Raw genomic sequence first — 18,874 nt, forward strand, 5'->3', positions numbered from 1 at the left:
ATGTGATAAAAACTCCTTTTTAGGGTTTCCCTGGTGGCACAGTGGTTGAGAGTCTGCCTGCCGATGCAGGGGACGCGGATTCGTGCCCCGGTCCGGGAAGATCCCACATGCCGCGGAGCGGCTGGGCCCGCGAGCCATGGCCGCTGAGCCTGCGCGTCCGGAGCCTGTGCTCCGCAACGGGAGAGGCCACAACAGTGAGAGGCCCGTGTACCGGAAAAAAAAAAAACAAACAAAACTCCGTTTTAATTTAATTTTTCTTAAGGTAACATTGGTTACCGCCTCTCAGCTCGAAATTCACTCTTTTGTTACTTGCTCTGTGAAAAGTGCTATGGGTCCTTTAAATAGTTTTTCCTTGGCCAGCTCGTGTGATGTTAGGCTTTCCTAATTGATGGCACCTGAGGAAGGTGTTGCTTCGTGATGCCCCGGTGCTTGCTGGGAAGGCTCTTGGTGGCGTCTTCAGCACCCACTCACTCCTGCAGCTCCGAGGGCGTCGTCAGCCCTGCTCCCGGGGCTCACAACTTCTCCGGTAGTCGGCTTCAGCAGTGCGCAGAGAGAGCAGTGGACGACAGCTTCCGTCGGCATCTCTATCAAGCAGTTTTGGAGTAGCGCCTCAGGTGAGAAATCTCCCCGTGCATAGTTTTACTGGAACCCTAGAATGTGGATTTCCAGCAACTTACAGAGGGCATATTTCCAGAAAGTTCCACCATGAGACACCACAGCAGCTTCTTTACCATCCAGTGAGCCACAGTCATGCTCTTTTCAACCGGGTCTGGACCTCAGTCCTGTGGGCAGGGAGGGGGAGGTCTTCTTTTCAACTGGAGGGTTAGCAGCTCTCCTTATTTCTGCTAACTGTGTGTTTTGGCATTCTCTTTACTTGTCGCTGGCCATTCCTTCCTTACTCTAATCCTCTTTCATAATTAATAGTTTTTTCATTACACTTTCCATGCTCAAATTACTGTTTGTTTTTCTTCTGGTTGGACCCAGAATAATAACTAAATAATCTAATATTAGTGTGTTATTGTTTTATTTTAAAACCCATTTTTCACATTTTTTTGTTTCTACATCATTATTTTAATGGTTTCATAGTAGTCCATGTAGTAGTAAATACTTCATGCCTATTGTTATACAGTTTATAATATATGTTTTCATTTTCACAATTGTAGACAATGCTTTAGTGAACATCTTGGTACACATCCTTTGCTCCTATCCATAATGATTTTCATTAGTTCTCAGTCATTTGGACATTTTAGTCAGAGGCAAATGATGAACACACCACGTAAAGTGCTTTATATATATCCAGGGGAATACTGAACATATTATTTAGTGCCATAGCAAAACATCAGAAAAAAGTGAGAAATCATGATTTTTATTGTCTTCTGCCAAACTCTCATAGCAAGAATCTGAAAAATCTCTGGTGAAACACAACTGAAACTAGATTTGAGATTGAGCCATTAAATCCCAGTTATCACCAATCACTTCTGGCTGCTTCTGATTAAACACTTTCTTTGTGTTTACGATTGGGGAATCCACCTCATGAAAAGAATGGCAAATGGGAAAGAAGTAAATGATTCAGAATATCTTGGTCGTTCCTGGGAGAGAGTGCTCTGACAAAGCAAACGGTTTACCTGAATGTCTTAAGCAAACTGACCTTGGCTGATTTCCTGTGCTTACAGAAAAGAACTGCTGTAGCTTCAGCTGGAAACCCTAAGCCAGTGGCTCAGTGGTGGTTTTTTTGACGTGCCTGCGTCACAGGTATAAACAATCTGCGATGTTGAGCTAAACATACCTAAACTGCTGAGGATCTTTCAGGTTAATTTAAACCAACAGGGAATGATCCTGACTGGCAACAATAGAAGATTCTCTCCCAGCAGGAAGTGCATGGGGGCATCCCTTCTAGATCAGACATGCTTCAGAGACTGCTTCTGGAAGCGGTCGTCTTAATTGAATGTTTGTGTCTGAATGTTTGTTGCTCACAGATGTTTCTCACCAATACTGTTGAGCCTTTTGGTGGTTTCTAAAAGAGGCTATGTTAATCTCAGAACAAGGAGATACAACATATATGACGTGTAATCACACTATAATGATAAAAATAGACACATGCCATCATTGTTGTCATGGGCATTATCAACAACACAACACAATCACTGTAACTTATTGGGCACCTGTTATGTAGACAACATGTCTCTTGTCCATGGATTAGTGTAGTTAATCCTCACAAAGCTCTTAAGAAGTAAGTACCAATAATATCCCCATTTTACAGATGAAGACACTGAGGAAGAGAAAAGTTAAGAATTTGCCTATGATCAGTTATCCATCTGTTCAGCCAGTGCACAAATTACACTGCCCAACTCCAAGATCAGGTGAGTACAATGGCCTGAACACCATGCTTTACTGCTTCCCACATATTTAGGAGCTAAAAGAAATCAAGTAGTGGACCTTAAAGAAAATCTTCCTCTACCTTCGTTCACCTCTTTTCGCTTTCATTGTGGTGGAGTCTGTGAGAGACTTAATGTATCATGTAGAATTATCAAGTTAAATGACTGCATTTTTCCCCTTAATTGACCATTTTGAATTGAATTGCTTGGATTTATCAGATTTTTTGTAATGCAGTGTGGTCTACAATAGCTATTACCAGCCTCTTTCCCACCATCACTACACCTGAAAGATAAAGTTCACACATATGACATTCTATCATGTGCTTATCCAGAATTAATGCACAAAGCTGCATAAGTAAAAATCTGTGGTTTATGCACAGTTTCTTCCAGGCCAGCTGCTGTGTCTCCCAGTCACCCTAGGGTCTGCAGTTAAGGACCTGCAAGTCTAGAGAAACTGAGAGAGACGTGTTGGCTTGGCCAATAGATCTTGAGCACCTATAAAGTGCAAGGAGCTGCTGGATCACTGTGGTGGACTTGTCGGGGATTTAAAAATAATAAGACAGCCTAGGAGACAGGCTTTGACACCACTGACAAAAATACACTTCAATTACCAGGCAGTGAGAAAAGGAGGGACGTGGGTAGAGGAACATGTCAGCAGGGTGTGCTGTGTGTGGCCCATCTTCAAGTCTCAGTTGAATCCTACTGTTCAAATGTGGGCCACTTGTGGGAAATTCTGTACCATGAGGGTTTTGCTTAATGTTTAAAAAGTCTTACAAAGAGATGAATAGGAGACATAGCAGGTGGCAAATCAGAAAGTTGTGTCTTGTAAACAGGAGGAGGTCAATCCAACCTCCAAATCCCAAAATATATCAATATCCCATAATAGAGAATCACTATCAGGGAACTTGCTGTTTGTTTATTAGTGGCAGCATGGCATAAAATCAGGATAATTCAGCGTTTAAAATCCCTACTTTGTTTGAATTTATAACTAGTATAAATACTTCTGAGATTATATACATTTAAATTTTTTCTGCAACAAGTTAGACAGGATCACAAATGCACATGATGCTCAAAAGAACACTCAAATATTTAATGAAAACCTTCATTCTAGTGATGAGGAAACTCTAGCTCAAATAAGAAGCAAAAAACCATACTCAAGCAAACAAATCTGTAAAAGAGTTGTAATCAGAAATATCCAGTTGTCCTACCTCCTAATTTTGTGATCCATCTGCTTCACCATCAGTCAAAAAATCTGATTCTTCGAAGAAAGAACTTCGGCTTGGCTTTAGAGAGTAAGATTAAAAAAAAAAAAGAAAAAACCAAACACTTAGGCAAAGGAACAAACAGCCAAAATTAAGTAAATCTGGGATTTTTTTTTAAACCAGCATTGTCTGCATTGTTATTTTGGGCTCAGAGGGATAGCTTGATGCCAAATTTAAATGGAAAGCATTATCTACTCCATATTTATAAATCTTTAGATTCTGCATGTGTCATGAAAAATGTAAGTAAATTTTATAATAGTAAGGTGTGTGGGATTAATTTGTATTCTATGTTGAAAAGCTCCAGGGTAGGCAATTAATTCATGAAACACCAGCGATTGCTGCCTTAAGGGCTACATTGCTAGATAAAATTACAGACCTCAAATCTTATTATTACACTGGTATCTATTTTTTGTGTGGTCTAGGGAATATATCATCTTAAATTGAATATTTACCTAATCAGTAGGCTAAGGGTATCTTCTGGGTTCTGCCCCCTTCGACTCTAGAACACATTGTCTAGTTGTGAATATTAATATGCTGCTTATATAGGTAGGTACTACTGCTTACTGTTTTCACTTCATGGCACACTTATTAAATGATACTTGTATGCTATACTAGAATAAACTAGAGGGGATCTAAATGGAGCTTGGTAAAAATTGTATAGCCTTTATATTAAACAATGATAAAGTAAAACAACTAATGTAAATAAAAATTTAAAATAACAAGCCATAATAAAGTATAAAGTATTGGGAAAGATATCAAATACTTAATTTACATAATTTTCAAGTAATGCTTTTCAGGATTTTTACTGAGAAACTTGTAGTTGCTTCCACAAACATAAGTGTTTTTTGGTTTTTTTGTTTGTTTTGTTTTGTTTACCAGGTCTTACTCTTGAAGTTGTGACTGTAATTCTAATCAATGTTTTAATAACATCTCTCTATTTTTGATCGTCACATTAGACAAGAAAATTTTAATCATTTTTACGATCAAAAATTTTCAAGCCAGTGTTTTTCAAAGAATCTAGTTTCTTCTTTCTTTGGCACACAAAAACTCATTGCAGTATCATCTGATGATGTGTATGAGACTGATTTCGTTCCAAGTTGGTGGTTGCTTTTGTAAGGTATGTCCCAATAATGATGGTAGAAGGCACAGACTGTGGTAGAGCCTTCACATCCACTAGGCGGTCATATCATCTTTACATGAAGACAGAGATGGGCGGGTAACCACCTAAACCCACGCTGACAAGGTCTCCTGGGACTCCCGCCCCTGACCTGCTGTATCTTTGCTCTGGATCATTAGTTCTTGTAGCAATCCTAGCAATCTCTTGTTCACCATCAGCACTGGCACACTCGCCGCTGGCTGTTGCACAAGCTGATGCCCACTGGTTGAATGGCGAGAGAACTTTGATGGACCCATGGGTGTGGCGTTTCTCACTGTGTCTGCCATCCGAGACCACTTTTGACCTTTTGTCTGACTCTCTCTCTCTCGGGTAACCTTCCTGGGAGACCCTAGAGAGGCTATTTGTGGCTGAATGTGAATAGTTGCAGGGTTCTGGGTAACCCAGGCTGTACCAGGCAGCCCCAAGGGTTGAGGGGATCATTATCTCATGTCCCACTTACAAACATTAGATTCAGAACTGTATACCTAAGCAGACTGCTTGGTACCCTCTGATTCAGGTATGTGACTTAAAACAGCCTTGAAGAACTTTGAAAGTCATATAAAAAATGGCAAACTTCTCTATTTTACCCTTTCTTTACCTAGACTAAACCTGCAGCCTCACAGGAGCTGAGAACATATTTATTCTTTATCTTTTACTTAAGACACTCAGCAGGAAGGTAACACACTTTGAATGAAAAAGGACAATTCAAGTTAGGTTGGTGCTTTGCCTAAGCCAGAAAGGTTTAGGGAGAGAAATTGAGGATGAAGAACAAAAGAGACAAGCTTTTTTCTTTTCTTTTTTTTAACCTCTCATGGTTTGACTTAATTCTATTATTTGAATGATTTTGAATTGATTTGGACACACCCACATTTAAATATAAGTTCCAAAATGCATTCTAAAGTCAAATGGAAAGTAATTTGTGTGGTCTTGTTATGAAAATAATTGTTTTATTCTCTGTATACTCCAGTCTCTTCACTCATTTATTCATACTTGTATTCATCTATTTACACATCATTCATATATTCACAAAATATTTGTTACTGTGGATACTATACCTGGTATTGATCTAGGTGCTGAGCTGGAAAGGTGAAAAAGTCATTATCATTACCTTGGAGGGTCTCCCAGTCTTGAGGGGAGTCATAGAGGTTAACACATAATTATTGTACAGTTGGACAAGTATCATTATAGTCTTATGAACAGAATATCAGGAGAAAAATATTTTATTTAGTCTTATTATGTATTTGAGTATTCACCTGCCCAAGATGGAAATCTATCTAATAGAGTTTGTGCTTTTAAGGACATAATCCAACATGATATTTTTTATTTGCTGAGATCTTTTCTCCATGAAGTGAATTAGGAGCCCAGGCTTCTTCTGTGTCCTGACTCTATTTCCTAGGGCCTCAAAGCCTTTGGAATGTAGTTGGAAGACAGAGGAGAAAAGGGTGTAGAGGCTCTGCTCTTAATCACTCCATCCCAGAAGTGACATTCATTATCTTTGCTCACATTCCATTGACAGGGTATACATGCAGGAGGTGGTGGGTCCTGCAGCCCTGGCAAGTTAACGTCTAGCAATAGTTTTACACAGACGAAGGCTAGGAGCTCTTTGCTGAATTGCTCACATTCTCTGGACAAAAAGTAAGGAAGTCTGTGGCTGTTTATCCCCTTCTCAAATATATGCTTCAAAAAAATATATATATATTTTTCCATCCCTCTAACTCTAATCATGGGCAGCAATATTTCTTCAATATTTTATCCACTCACACTGTCCAGGGAGGTTTCTTCGGCACAACAAGCAAGGCACACTGGGTTTATTTTTATAGCACATTTCCCACAGTCGTATCAGATAAAATGCTTTACATCTCACCAGGTGACTGCTGAATAATCTCACAACTGTGGCTTCCATGTGAAAGGCAGAGATGATTAGCTTCCAAGGTGTTTGTGGGCCAGAATTGCTCTGCTTCCCTTAACTAGGTAGGTTAGCACCTGTTCGAGTTCTTTGAGCTTTGTATACTGTTCCCTTGGTTCACAGGAAGAAATCATAGACTTAATAGTCTGGTTGTGAGGATTAAATGAGATATTTTATATAAATTGCTAAGCTTGGCTTTAGGCACATATAGAAAGCAATCCATAATTGAGGCTCTTGTCATTGCTAATTAAGGATAGGATATTAAGCGAAAATGGAAGTGTCCTTTTTGTGGAGGAGGATGATATACTGAAACATTTAAACGTATTATTTCCTGTAACTAATTTCTAATGAGATTTCAATGTGTGCTTGCTGTCTGATTCCCCAAGAGAATGGATTTTCTCCCTCACTTTATCACATAGATATTGCCTGAATAAGGTCCTAATACCTGTAACTGAATTCACTTTTAGGATTGCACTATCCTTTAAGAGGCAGCAAAATATATTAATAAAGAGTGTTAGTTCTAAACTCAGATTTCAAGTTCTAGCTGGGTTACTTATCAGCTGTGTGACCTTGATCAACCTGTTTCTGAATCTGTGAATGTTAGCCAGTGATATTCCTTTCTAGGGACATTATGCTGGGAATGAGATGATTTATATAAAACACTTAGCAGAGAAGATGGCATAGAGCAAGTACCTAATACATGTTACTTTAATCATGATGATTACACAGACTATTGGGATTGGGGTCAGATGACCTGAGTTTATATCTGTGTTCTGTTGCTTTTAATCTTACTGAGCCTCGGTCTCCTCATCCATAAAATTGGGCTAATAATATTCTCTTCACACAGTTGTTATGGTGATTTTAACGTATGTGAAAGTTCATGGAATATTGCCTAGAACCTGTAAAATATTAAATACGTGTTAAAATTATTTTCTTTTATTTGCGGTATCTGTGGCCCTAGGCAAGTTGATCTGCCTCTCATATTGGTTATGCCTCCTACTTGGCCTGTTATAGTTAACATCAAAAAAAAAAAAACAGGGTTTCCCTGGTGGCGCAGTGGTTGAGAGTCCGCCTGCCGATGCAGGGGACATGGGTTCGTGCCCCGGTCCGGGAAGATCCCACATGCCGTGGAGCGGCTGGGCCCGTGAGCCATGGCCGCTGAGCCTGTGCGTCCGGAGCCTGTGCTCCGCAATGGGAGAGGCCACGACAGTGAGAGGCCCGCGTAACGCAAAAAAAAAAAAAAAAAAAAAACCAAGAAAACAAACCCTCAAGCAACTCTAAAAATAATACTATATCTAACATTATTATTTAAGAAGAGGATGGCATTCTGTTCCTGAAGGATTTGGCCATTGGAATTGTGGAGGAAGACCATCTTGGGATTTGTGTGGTGACATTTCTTAAATGCATGGTATAGCATGGGTTGCTTTCATCACACAGTAAGGAAATACTAATATCTATAATTTTATAATCCCTAACCCAGATTAACTTTAAAGCCATTAGTAAAGACAAATTCCATTTTGATATTTAGTACCCTGCTAGAGTATCTCTCACTACAGAAGTTTAAAATAAGCATTAAAATCCAGAAACAGATAAAACTAGCCTGTGCTGTGGAACACCATATTCGCAGGCAGTCCAATCTGAGGTCCACAGTCAAAAAAGATTTTAATCTATGAAACTATGTGTAGTACAGTGGGTGTTGATGGGAGACAATGAGAAATTGACGCCTTTTTACCCTCCCTCTGTCCTGAGGTGGTTTCTATTTCAAGTTCGATCATTACACCATTATAGAGAAGCCCTGCCTATGCTAATATTTTTCTTAGACTTTGAACAAACTCAGACACCATAAGATTTTTTTTTTTTTTTTAACAAGGAGGGAAACCTGAGAGCTTTCTGTGGTATCTCTCTTGTACTCCTCCTGTTCTCCTATGTGGATGCCCTTCTCTATCTTATATCACTTCCCCAGTTCAAGAATCCTTCAAGAGTAGCCTCAAAGCCCATCTCTTCTTTGCAAAGTTACTTGTTCCATATTGCTTACATAGATCTCTCTTCTTCCAACCCCCTTGAAACACTGTTCTTATCTTTCAGTTGAGTGTTGAATCACAGAATTTCTATCATATTATTTAAGTATTATTTAAGTAGCGCAGAGAGAGGCTAATCCTTGAAATCAGGAAATAATTATATCTTAAATTATAATTTACAGCTCCGTGGCAGTGAACACAGTGGCTAAATAAATAAAAATTTAATTAAAATGGTATGCAATGAGGGCCTTACAAAAATGCCGTTAAGAATAACATCGTTTGCATAAAACTGAATATCTAAAAACAGCTAGATAACTATCTAACTTTCCATTTGTATGTATAGATAAAGCACAAGGATTTGCCCATTAGGATTTTATTTTCCATGGTAGGTCATTTCAGATGCTTTAAGTGACCCTACAGGCATCTTTTTAAGTTTACCTTTGGACCCTGGTTTTTCATCTTGGGACTGCCGCCGTGTACAATCCTAAAATGTTCCATAAAGGCTCAATCTTGCTTTTATTTCATGAGCCGTTTCCATTTAGTTAAAATTAAACTCTCAGCTACAGGAATATCTCCCAGGACTCAAAGCTTTCCCTTCTCAGTTAAAGCGTCTAACCTGCTAGCTTCCTGAGGGCAGTGAGCTCAGAGTGAAGCTGAATGACAGTGAAACCCCAAAGTGACGTGACATCGCTTCATTCCAGAATGGGTGTTCCCTGACGGCTGCATCTAACATATGCACAAAATCTCCCTCTCGATTTGCACTTCCAACACCATTCCTGAAATGTAAGCATTGTTCTTTGGTGTCTCATAGGTAGCATAAATTAAATGGGATAGTTTTTATATTGTGTTCCACCTCCACGTAGATTTTTCTTTACTGGTTTCTACATGTGTCTCAAGTTAAAGCATTGTTTCCTAACTATCTCACTCCCTCTCCTGTTTACCCTCCTGTCCCTCACTTGCATGTGAGAGCACCGTAAGCAGACACCTTTCCTAGTATCCACCATTGATCCATCCCCTATTGCCCTGTCCTCGTAGGAGCTGATTTGATAGGAAAAGGTGTTCATTCTCAGATATTTACCAGCATGAGTGAGACTACCAATGCTTCATCCTTTCATTCACTGTGTTAGGTTTGTAAGAGACACATGGAACAAAAGGGGCTTAATCTCTTTTGGCGCCCAGCTGGAAATCCACAGGGAGAGAAGGAGCAAACAGGTATGCTGCTAATTATCAAACAGGTTGTTATGATGGGACATAGAACAGGGAATGAGAGCTCACCTGGTTGGAAGCAGGTGATCAGGGGGTTGACTTTTTAATAACTTTATTGAGGTACAATTTACACACAATACATTGTTCATATTTAAAGTATACTAAATACTGTGAGTTTTAATATATGCGTAGACCCACAAACCCATCATCCCAATCAAAATACCAAATATGTTATAATTCCCAGTGTTTTCTTGTGCAGCTTTGCAATTCTTTCTTCTCTCTATGCTTTACTCACTATATATTAGTTTACATTTTCTAGAATTTTATAAAAATGGCATTATGCTTTTTTTTTTCTTGGTCTGGGTTATTTTACTCAGCATAATGATTTTGAGATTCATTCATGTCGTTGAACGTATCAATAGCTTACTCCATTTATTCACTTACTTATTTATGGCTGAATAGTGTTCCACTACAAGGATATACCACAGTTTAACTTTGCACTCCCTGATGGGCATTTGGGTTGTTTCCAGTCTTGTCTTTTATAACTAAATCTGTTAGGAATATTTGTCTACAAGTCTTTGTGTGGATGATATACTTTCATTTCCTCTTGGTAAAAATTTAGAAGTGGCCTTGCTGGGACATACTATCAGGACTTTTGACTGATGGAACAGCGTAAGAGGTTGGAATACACACAGTAATGGGCACCTTTTGGTCCCTTCCCAGGGGATAAGTATATACTTCAAAGGTACCTCAAATTTGCCAAGTTTTGAGTCTCAGTTCTCGACCTTCTTTTTCAAGTGTGGTCCCTTGTCAGTATTCCTTTGTTCAGTAAATTGTACCACCATCTGTGAAGTTGGGCAACACAAAGTCAGCCTTGACACCTACCTCTCTTTCATTCCCTTTATTCTATTGGTCTTCAAGTCCTACTGTTTTTCCCTCGTGAAAATCCCTACCATTTGTACTGCCCACGCTCTAGTGTGGATCACTGCAGTCTCCCCCCCCACCCCGGACCACTGGGCAGCATGCTCACCGTCCCCCATCCCTTGACTTGTACTCTCCATCCATTATCTGTGGTTAACATAAAATGACCTTTGAAACATGATATACTCAGCATAAGCCTGAGTATATCACTTCACAGATTAAACCTTTAAACAGCCCTTCATAATCCTTGGAAAAAAGCCCAAAATCTTCACCATGGTTTACACAGTCTGCATATCCGTGTCCCTGCTTAATGTACGTACTCAGCGTTACAACTCAGTATTATCCTCCGGTTCCATTTTATGTTTCGTCTACAGTGAGCTTTATTCAGGTCATCAACTTTTCCAAGTTCTTTATTACCTCTGGACTTTTACACTTCCAATGTCCCTGCCTTTCTCTTCACTTATTTGTCTGACTCTTACTTAACCAAGTTAAATATCATTTCCCCTAGAAAACTCAGGTCTAGTTAAAATAACTTAAGCCTGATCCTCCACACCAATCTTAAGATATTACAATGGCGAAGATTCTGGTCAGCCTCCCTAATTAAAAGTAGGGCCCTAGCTCATCACTTTTGCATTCCTAATACCTAGTACAGCAGCACATCTTGAACATATTAAGTGCTCTAATGCATTTGATCATGAAATAAAAGGCTATGACAGTGATCTAGACTTTATATAACAGATGCCTGACAAATATTTGAAAAGTTGAGATGAATTCAAGAAATGTTTCTCAATAACCAACGTGGATGTCACCAATTTCATACACTAATATCCATGACTTTGCTTATGACAGAGGCCCTCTGGCTCTCATTCAAAATTAATTTTATACTTAGTCTACACAGTCCTAGTAAATTCAGGTATCAAGTTTGTTATACCAGAATATATTAGAAACAGAAAATCCAGTGGTTGAAGAGAAAAATTAATGCAGTTGTGTATAGGCACACACACTGCAGCAAAGAGTGAAGATACTGAAAAACATGGAACTGGAATTCAAAACCTCAGTAGTCTAGGGTCATTTTGTCGAGGGTCATATGATCTGATGCCATCATTTGATTGGAGTGGAGGCAGATTTTGATGTTACTAATTAAGGTGCTGATCTGATGAGGCTACTGATAATCATAGGTACCCTTGATTGTGTTCTGTGTGACAGAAATGGAGCTAAGCTCTCTTTGCATTATCTCATTAAATTCTCATAATGACCCTATAAAATTGGTATTGACTTTATAGAAGAGAAAAGGAAAGTTGAGAGAAGTTAAATATCTTGGCCTTGGCTACCTAGCTTTCAGATATGACTCTAGCCTGCTTAGTCTAAGTAGTCAAGAAAGGATTAAATTATGTTCTTTTACCGTATTTAAAGAAACAACAAATTGTAAAAGAAGTTCATTGAAAACAGATTTTTTTCTTTAAATTTTGGATTCTCCAGGGGGATGTTTGAGTTATCTAAAATAATAAGGTAGGAACATTTATTTCCCAATCATGCCAAATAAATGAAGTTTTCCTGTAAATGCTTTCCCATGATTAATTACACTTCATGATTATCTGTAAAATTACGAAAAGACTCTAGCGAACAGTGCTTCCTGAAAAGTGGCAATAGCATGATGCTAATACTAGACAATGTGTTACCCTATACGGGCTCATTAAGGGGCCTGGTTTTCATCTTTAATTGCAAAGAACATATATCCCTGATGTGAGTTTGTAGTCATTTTAATAAGAAGTACCAGAAGTGTGAATAGAATCTATCACCAGATCCACTTAGAACCCATTTATCTTTATGACTATATGTGTTATGGATCATCAGCCCATGATCATACAGACCCCCATCAACACTCATCTTCCTTATGGCAAGTGTAAAATGCAGTGTCTCTACTGGGAGATGAAATTTTTTTCCACACTTGTGAGTGATAGACTCCTATGTTCCTAAACATATTTTACCTCAACTAATTAATTCCAGCGCTGCATTAGGTAAACCTCTACTCCCCAGCTCTGTCTTTTAAGGAGTGCTCACCACCAGGTAATGACTCAGGGACAGCCCACCCCCAATCAATTCCTCCTCTCTCCCCAACTTCTTCACATTGTCTGATTCCCGACCTCCACTGTTTTTGATATATTTTACTCTCTTGGATTTAATAAATCACCACCCCCCCCCCAAATTCTGTTGTCCAAGTCGATATAGACTTCCCCTTCCCTAGCCAGAACCCCACCTCCATTTAGCATTTTGAAAGCCCACCAGTATGGTGTATAACCAGTACTCCCCACCAGTGCAGTCAGCGTGTCTCCATATCTCTGTTTTCACCACTTACCTTCCCCCAGAAGACCAGCAGGATTAATCTCATCATGCTTTTATTCCCATTTTACTCTGTAACTACCAAAAGTCCAAGCATTCAAGATATTTAAATACTAATTTTTATCCCCATAACCTCTTACATCTCTTGATCTGATCTAATCTCCCGTCTCTTTCCAATCCCTCACTCCCCAAATAGTTTCTGTGTATCCTTTAGAATATATAGTCTGTCATTACCAAAATTCCCAATCTTCAGTATTTTCCTTTAATGTTTCCTTTATCTTCTGACTTGAATAAAAAACTGATTTCCAGCCTTCCCTGGTGGCGCAGTGATTGAGAGTCCGCCTGCCGATGCAGGGGACACGGGTTCGTGCCCTGGTCCGGGAAGATCCCACATGCCGCAGAGCGGCTGGGCCCGTGAGCCATGGCCGCTGAGCCTGCGCATCCGGAGCCTGTGCTCCGCAACGGGAGAGGCCACAACAGTGAGAGGCCCGCGTACCGCAAAAAAAAAAAAAAAAAAAAAAAAAAATGACTTCCCCTGATGACACAGCTTTCCTTACTGTCTCCTCAGAGAAGGACAACTCTCTGTTGTAGAGCTTAGAGACTAGATTGTCATTCTCTTCCCCCCCACAGTGCTGCTTCTAAGACATTTCTCCTAATTAAAAAAAAACAAAAACAAAACAACAACAACAAAACCAAAGCCTCAGCTTGTATGAAGTATGTGCCAACAAACTGTACTATCCTGGCTGTCATAATCATCTATTAAATCTCATTCATTTCTCCTCATTTCCTGAATGTTTTTGCTTGCAGCCTCCTATTTTTCTGTCACTATTCTTGTCATTATTTTTGGAGATTTGAAAAGTCCCATAGCTCATCTGCCCGAATCCCAATTAGGGAAAAAATCTGCTTTATGGTGATAAATCCCTCTTGATCATAATGACTTTTTAAAAATACGTTGCTGGAATCTATTTGCTAATATGAGGTAGAACTTAAGATCTTAAAAGAAATGTGCTTCTAGTTACTTTTGGGTAAATTTTCCATATCTGATTTTTGTATTAGGACTCTTCTAATTTTTTAATACATTGGAAAATAACTGATGTCTTTCTAAGGTGTATATCTTTGATTATATTTTCTATTTTCATAAAGCTACTTGTATTCTCTACTCAAAACAGGAGTAAATAATGGCTGCACATAACTAATCAATAATCAGCCATTTTGTCCAGATTGTCAAATGGGTTGGTATAAAGCTACCATGGTATTCTTCTGTAATTAAAAAAAAACCCTCTGTTTTATAGCTAGTCCCATCACTATCATATTTGCCAAATATTGCTTATTTTATTGGTCTTTCTAAAGAACAAGCTTTTTATTTGTCAAGTTTACTGCTTTTCTTCTCTATTTTTGACTTTTCTCTTGATTAATTTTGTCCTTCCACTCTTTGGGATTTACCTTGTTCTTTTTCTATGTCTACTGTTCATTTCCTGTAGCTTCAAGAGCCATTTTCAACAACTCAACAAGCTCTGCCAGCTGTGTCATGGCCACTTCATCATATGCCATTAAAACTTAATCTCATACACTGGGTGAAGACTCAGCAGTCTTATTTTGCTTTCAAAATTGTTCTATGGCCTTGGATCCTCCTTCTCCTAAATTAGCACTATCATCAGGGAAGATTCTAGTGGGCCTAGAATTCTAGGCTTGCCTTTCCTGCAGTTTCATAATAAAAGAAAAAACATTTCCACCCTGTTTTTGATGTTGATCGAAAATTTAGCAACACTTCTTTGCACTATATTCAAATCCCAAAATGTAAGCAAGCCTTCATGCACACAGACTCACTAAAATGTCATAATTTTAAACTATGTATGACCTTGAACAATGACCTTTCCAAATACTCCACACTCTTCTTAGGTGTTCAGACTTTTTCATTCCTACAACATCTTTTACACATGGTCGATTTGTGTCATAAGTTCTTCCTCACTCCCACTTCTGAGTATATATCCAAAGGAAACATCATCATTATTAGAAGAGATATCTGTACTCCCATGTTCATTGTAGCATTATTCACAAGAGCCAAGGTATGGAAACAACACAAGTGTCCATAGTAGATTAATGGATAAAGGAAATATGGTATATGTATACACAATGGAATATTATTCAACCTTAAAAAAGAAAATCCTATCATTTAAGTCAACATGGATAAAACTGGAGGACACTATGCTAAGGGAAATAAGACAAAGACAAATAGTGCATGATGTCACTTATATGTGGACTCTAAAAAAGTAATGAAATAAATCAACTCTTCCCTCCCTGGACATTTTCCTCAGCAGAATCTAGCAGCCTCTACTATGAGTCTTATCTTTTTTTTTTTTAGTGTTTGTACCAGATCACAACCCCAGGGAACCTATGTATTTACCGATGTATATCTAGATTAAACTTTACCATTGTTCTTTTTCTTTGCAATTCATTCCATCCACTTCTGGCATCAGAACCTCATTTTTCCTTTGGAGAAGTCCTTGTGATTCAGGTAGGCTGTGTGTCTCCTCCCTAGGCTGTGTGACTTGGGGCTGGCTAGACACAGTGTTTTATATATACTCTATATGTCTTAAGTACTTATTTCTCTGTTTTCTATCATTTTCCCTCCACATTTTAGTGTAGTTATTTTTTAATTGACATTTGTAATCCTTTCTTTTGTTTGACTAAAGTACTGTTCAACCGATCTTCTGAGTGCTTAATTTCAGCATTTTTAATTCCAGAAGTTTCTTTTGGTTGCATTTCACAGACAATTTTTGCTTAAATTGTACATGTTGTCCTTTTTTTAATACATTAATCATAATTTTAAATAATAGTTTCATTGAGATACAATTTACTTTCCATATTATTTAAAGTGTACAATTTAATGTGTTATGCATCTACCACCACAATCAATTTTAGAACTTTCATCCACACCCACAAAAGAAAAAGAATCTATTATAGGTCACTCACTCCCCCATTTCTCCAAACCCTAGGCAGCCACTAATATACTTTGTCTCTACAGATTTGTCTAGACTGGACATTGCATACAAATGGAATCATACAATTACTTAGTATGTTTTCAAGGTTCATCCATGTTGTAGCATGCATCAGTACTTGATTTCTTTTTATGGTTGAATAATATTCCATGGTGTAGATATTACTATGTTTCATCTATCCATTCACAGTAAATGGCCATTTGGGGTATTTCCACTTTGGGGCTCTTATGAATAATGCTTCTGTGGTTGGATTTACGTGCAAGTTTTGTATGCAGGTCCAGATTTGTTTTTTAAATTAACAGACTATTTCGGAGCCGTTTCTGGTTTACAGAAAAATTAAGCAGAAAGGACAGAGTTCTCATACCTCCTTACCTCTCTACCCAGTTTCCCCTATTATTAATATCTTACATTAGCGTAATACATTTGTTATAGTTAATGAACCAATATTGACACATTATTACTAGCGTCCATGGTTTACTTTAGACTTCACTCTTTGTTTTGTACATTATATGATTTTTGACAAATGTGCAATAGCCTGTATCCACCATTACAGAACCATACACAGGAGTTTCTCTGCCTTTAAAATTCCGGGCTTCACCCATCCTTTTCTCCCTCCCCACAACCTCTGGCAACCACTGATCTTTTGACTGTCTCCACACTTTTGCCTTTTCCTAAATTTCATATAGCTGCAATCATATAATATGCATGTAGCCTTTGCAGATTGGCTTTTTTTTCACTTAGCAATATGCATTTAAGCTTCTTCCATGTCTTTTCATGGCTACATAGCCTTTTCTCTTTATTGCTGAACGCTATTCCTTTGTACCGATATACCATAGTTCGTTTATCCATTCACCTATTGAAAAACATCTTGGTTGATTTCAAGTTTTGGCAATTATGAAAGAAGCTGTTATAAACATCCACGTGCAGGTTTTTATGTGGATGTAACTTTTCAGTTCCTATGGGTAAATACCAAATAGCATGATTACTAGATCACTGTATGGTAAAAGTATGTTTAGTTTTGTAAGAAAGTGCCAAGTATCCTCTTAGCAACAAATGAGAGTTCCAGTTGTTCTGCATCGTCAACCACTTTGGTATTTCAGTATTTGGATTTTAGACATTTGAATAGGTGTGTAGTGGTATCTCATTATTGTTCTAATTTAAAATTCCCTGGTGACGTGGAATGTGTAGCATCTTTTCATATGCTTATTTGCCGTGTGTCTATTTTCTTTGTTTAATCATAGTTGTTTTGTTTTTTAACCAAGGCCTACTAACTCTTGTCCTCCTGTGTCTATTTATATTTTCTTTTTTCCTTCTTTCTTTCTTTTTTTTTTTTTTTATCTTTTGATCATTTAGTCTTTTTCCTGGTATGTCCAATTATTTTTATATTAAAATTGGGCTTAACTTATTTTAGGAAACTATAAAGATACCTCCACATTCAGGATGTTGTTATCGTTCTCTTGAAAAGATTTCCTTTTGCCCATGGCAGACAGTTACTATAGGGACTGGAAATCTTAGTCCATTCTCAGTTTGAGCTCATTCAAAGCCGTTTTTCACTCTGTGTGAAGGTTGCTCTATTTCTGTCTTGTCCTTCCTCTACGGGTGTTGCCCTTTGGGATTACCATGTGAACGTTTAGATTCTCCCTATTCCCAACTACCCTTGTATTTGTTAGGCTTTAAATGTAATGATTCCCCCAGCCCTGTGAGACTAAGGATACGTGTAGCTTGTCATTCCATTAGTTGTTGCCTTTAGCTTGAGCTCTTGCCGTTTGGCTTCTGTGGTTAGAGTCTTTTGAACTTCTTGGCTTTTCAGCTCCTAGGCTGTATGAGTTGAATCAGCAAATGCCCCAAGGAGAAAAGCTGCACCAAATGTCAAGCTTGCGTCTGTGTTTCCCTTCTCTCCAGAACTTGGCCCACATGTCTCGGTGTGTGTCTAACATTCGGATGCTGGCGAAGAGATGTTTTCTTACTTTATCCGGGTTTTCTAAAATTTCTTTAGACTTCACCTGATCTTATGTTATTATTGAAGTATCATCTCAATTATCCCTAGGAAGAAAATTTACAATTTTATGTTTTATTTTTTTATTTTCTATATTACCTCAGTTTCTGTAGAGACCTTTTACCTGATTCTTCAGTCTATTTCCTGTGTTACCAGTAAGATGGAGATAGGTGGAGGCTAAGAATATTGGGGGGGAAATCACTGATGAATGATATGTCTCGCTCTTTTTGTTTTTCCTCTCCTTATTTACTCTGGCAGCCTACATTTGCCCTTCTTGATTTGACCCAGTTGCCCAAATACGCAACCCACTCTGGCAAAGACCTGACTTTACTCTCATAAATGTCTGCATGTTAGGATTAGCTAGATGATGAACACCATGCCAAAGTTTTGTGTGTGACCAGTCAGAACGGCCATCATTAAAAAATCTACAAACAATAAATGCTGGAGAGGGTGTGGAGAAAAGGGAACCCTCTTGCACTGTTGGTGGGAATGTACATTGATACAGCCACTATGGAGTACAGTATGGAGGTTCCCTAAAAAACTAAAAATAAAACTACCATACGACCCAGCAATCCCACTACTGGGCATATACCCTAAAAAAACCATAATTCGAAAAGAGACATGTACCACCATGTTCACTGCAGCACTATTTACAGTCGCCAGGACATGGAAGCAACCTAAGTGTCCATCGACAG

The 18,874-nt window shown here is 38.4% G+C and overlaps 1 long non-coding RNA gene across 1 annotated transcript in view; it reads left to right on the forward strand.

The window, feature by feature from the left end:
- The first annotated feature begins 620 nt into the window (after positions 1-620).
- Positions 621-18,874, forward strand: part of LOC132597897 (uncharacterized) — a 44,806-nt gene continuing 26,552 nt past the window's right edge. The window contains exons 1-2 of the long non-coding RNA XR_011377779.1: positions 621-1,752; positions 2,261-2,360. This is a non-coding gene — a long non-coding RNA (uncharacterized lncRNA). The remainder of the gene's footprint in view (positions 1,753-2,260; positions 2,361-18,874) is intronic.

The sequence above is a fragment of the Globicephala melas genome, chromosome 10 (genome assembly GCF_963455315.2).
Source record: "Globicephala melas chromosome 10, mGloMel1.2, whole genome shotgun sequence".
Taxonomy (NCBI): domain Eukaryota; kingdom Metazoa; phylum Chordata; class Mammalia; order Artiodactyla; family Delphinidae; genus Globicephala; species Globicephala melas.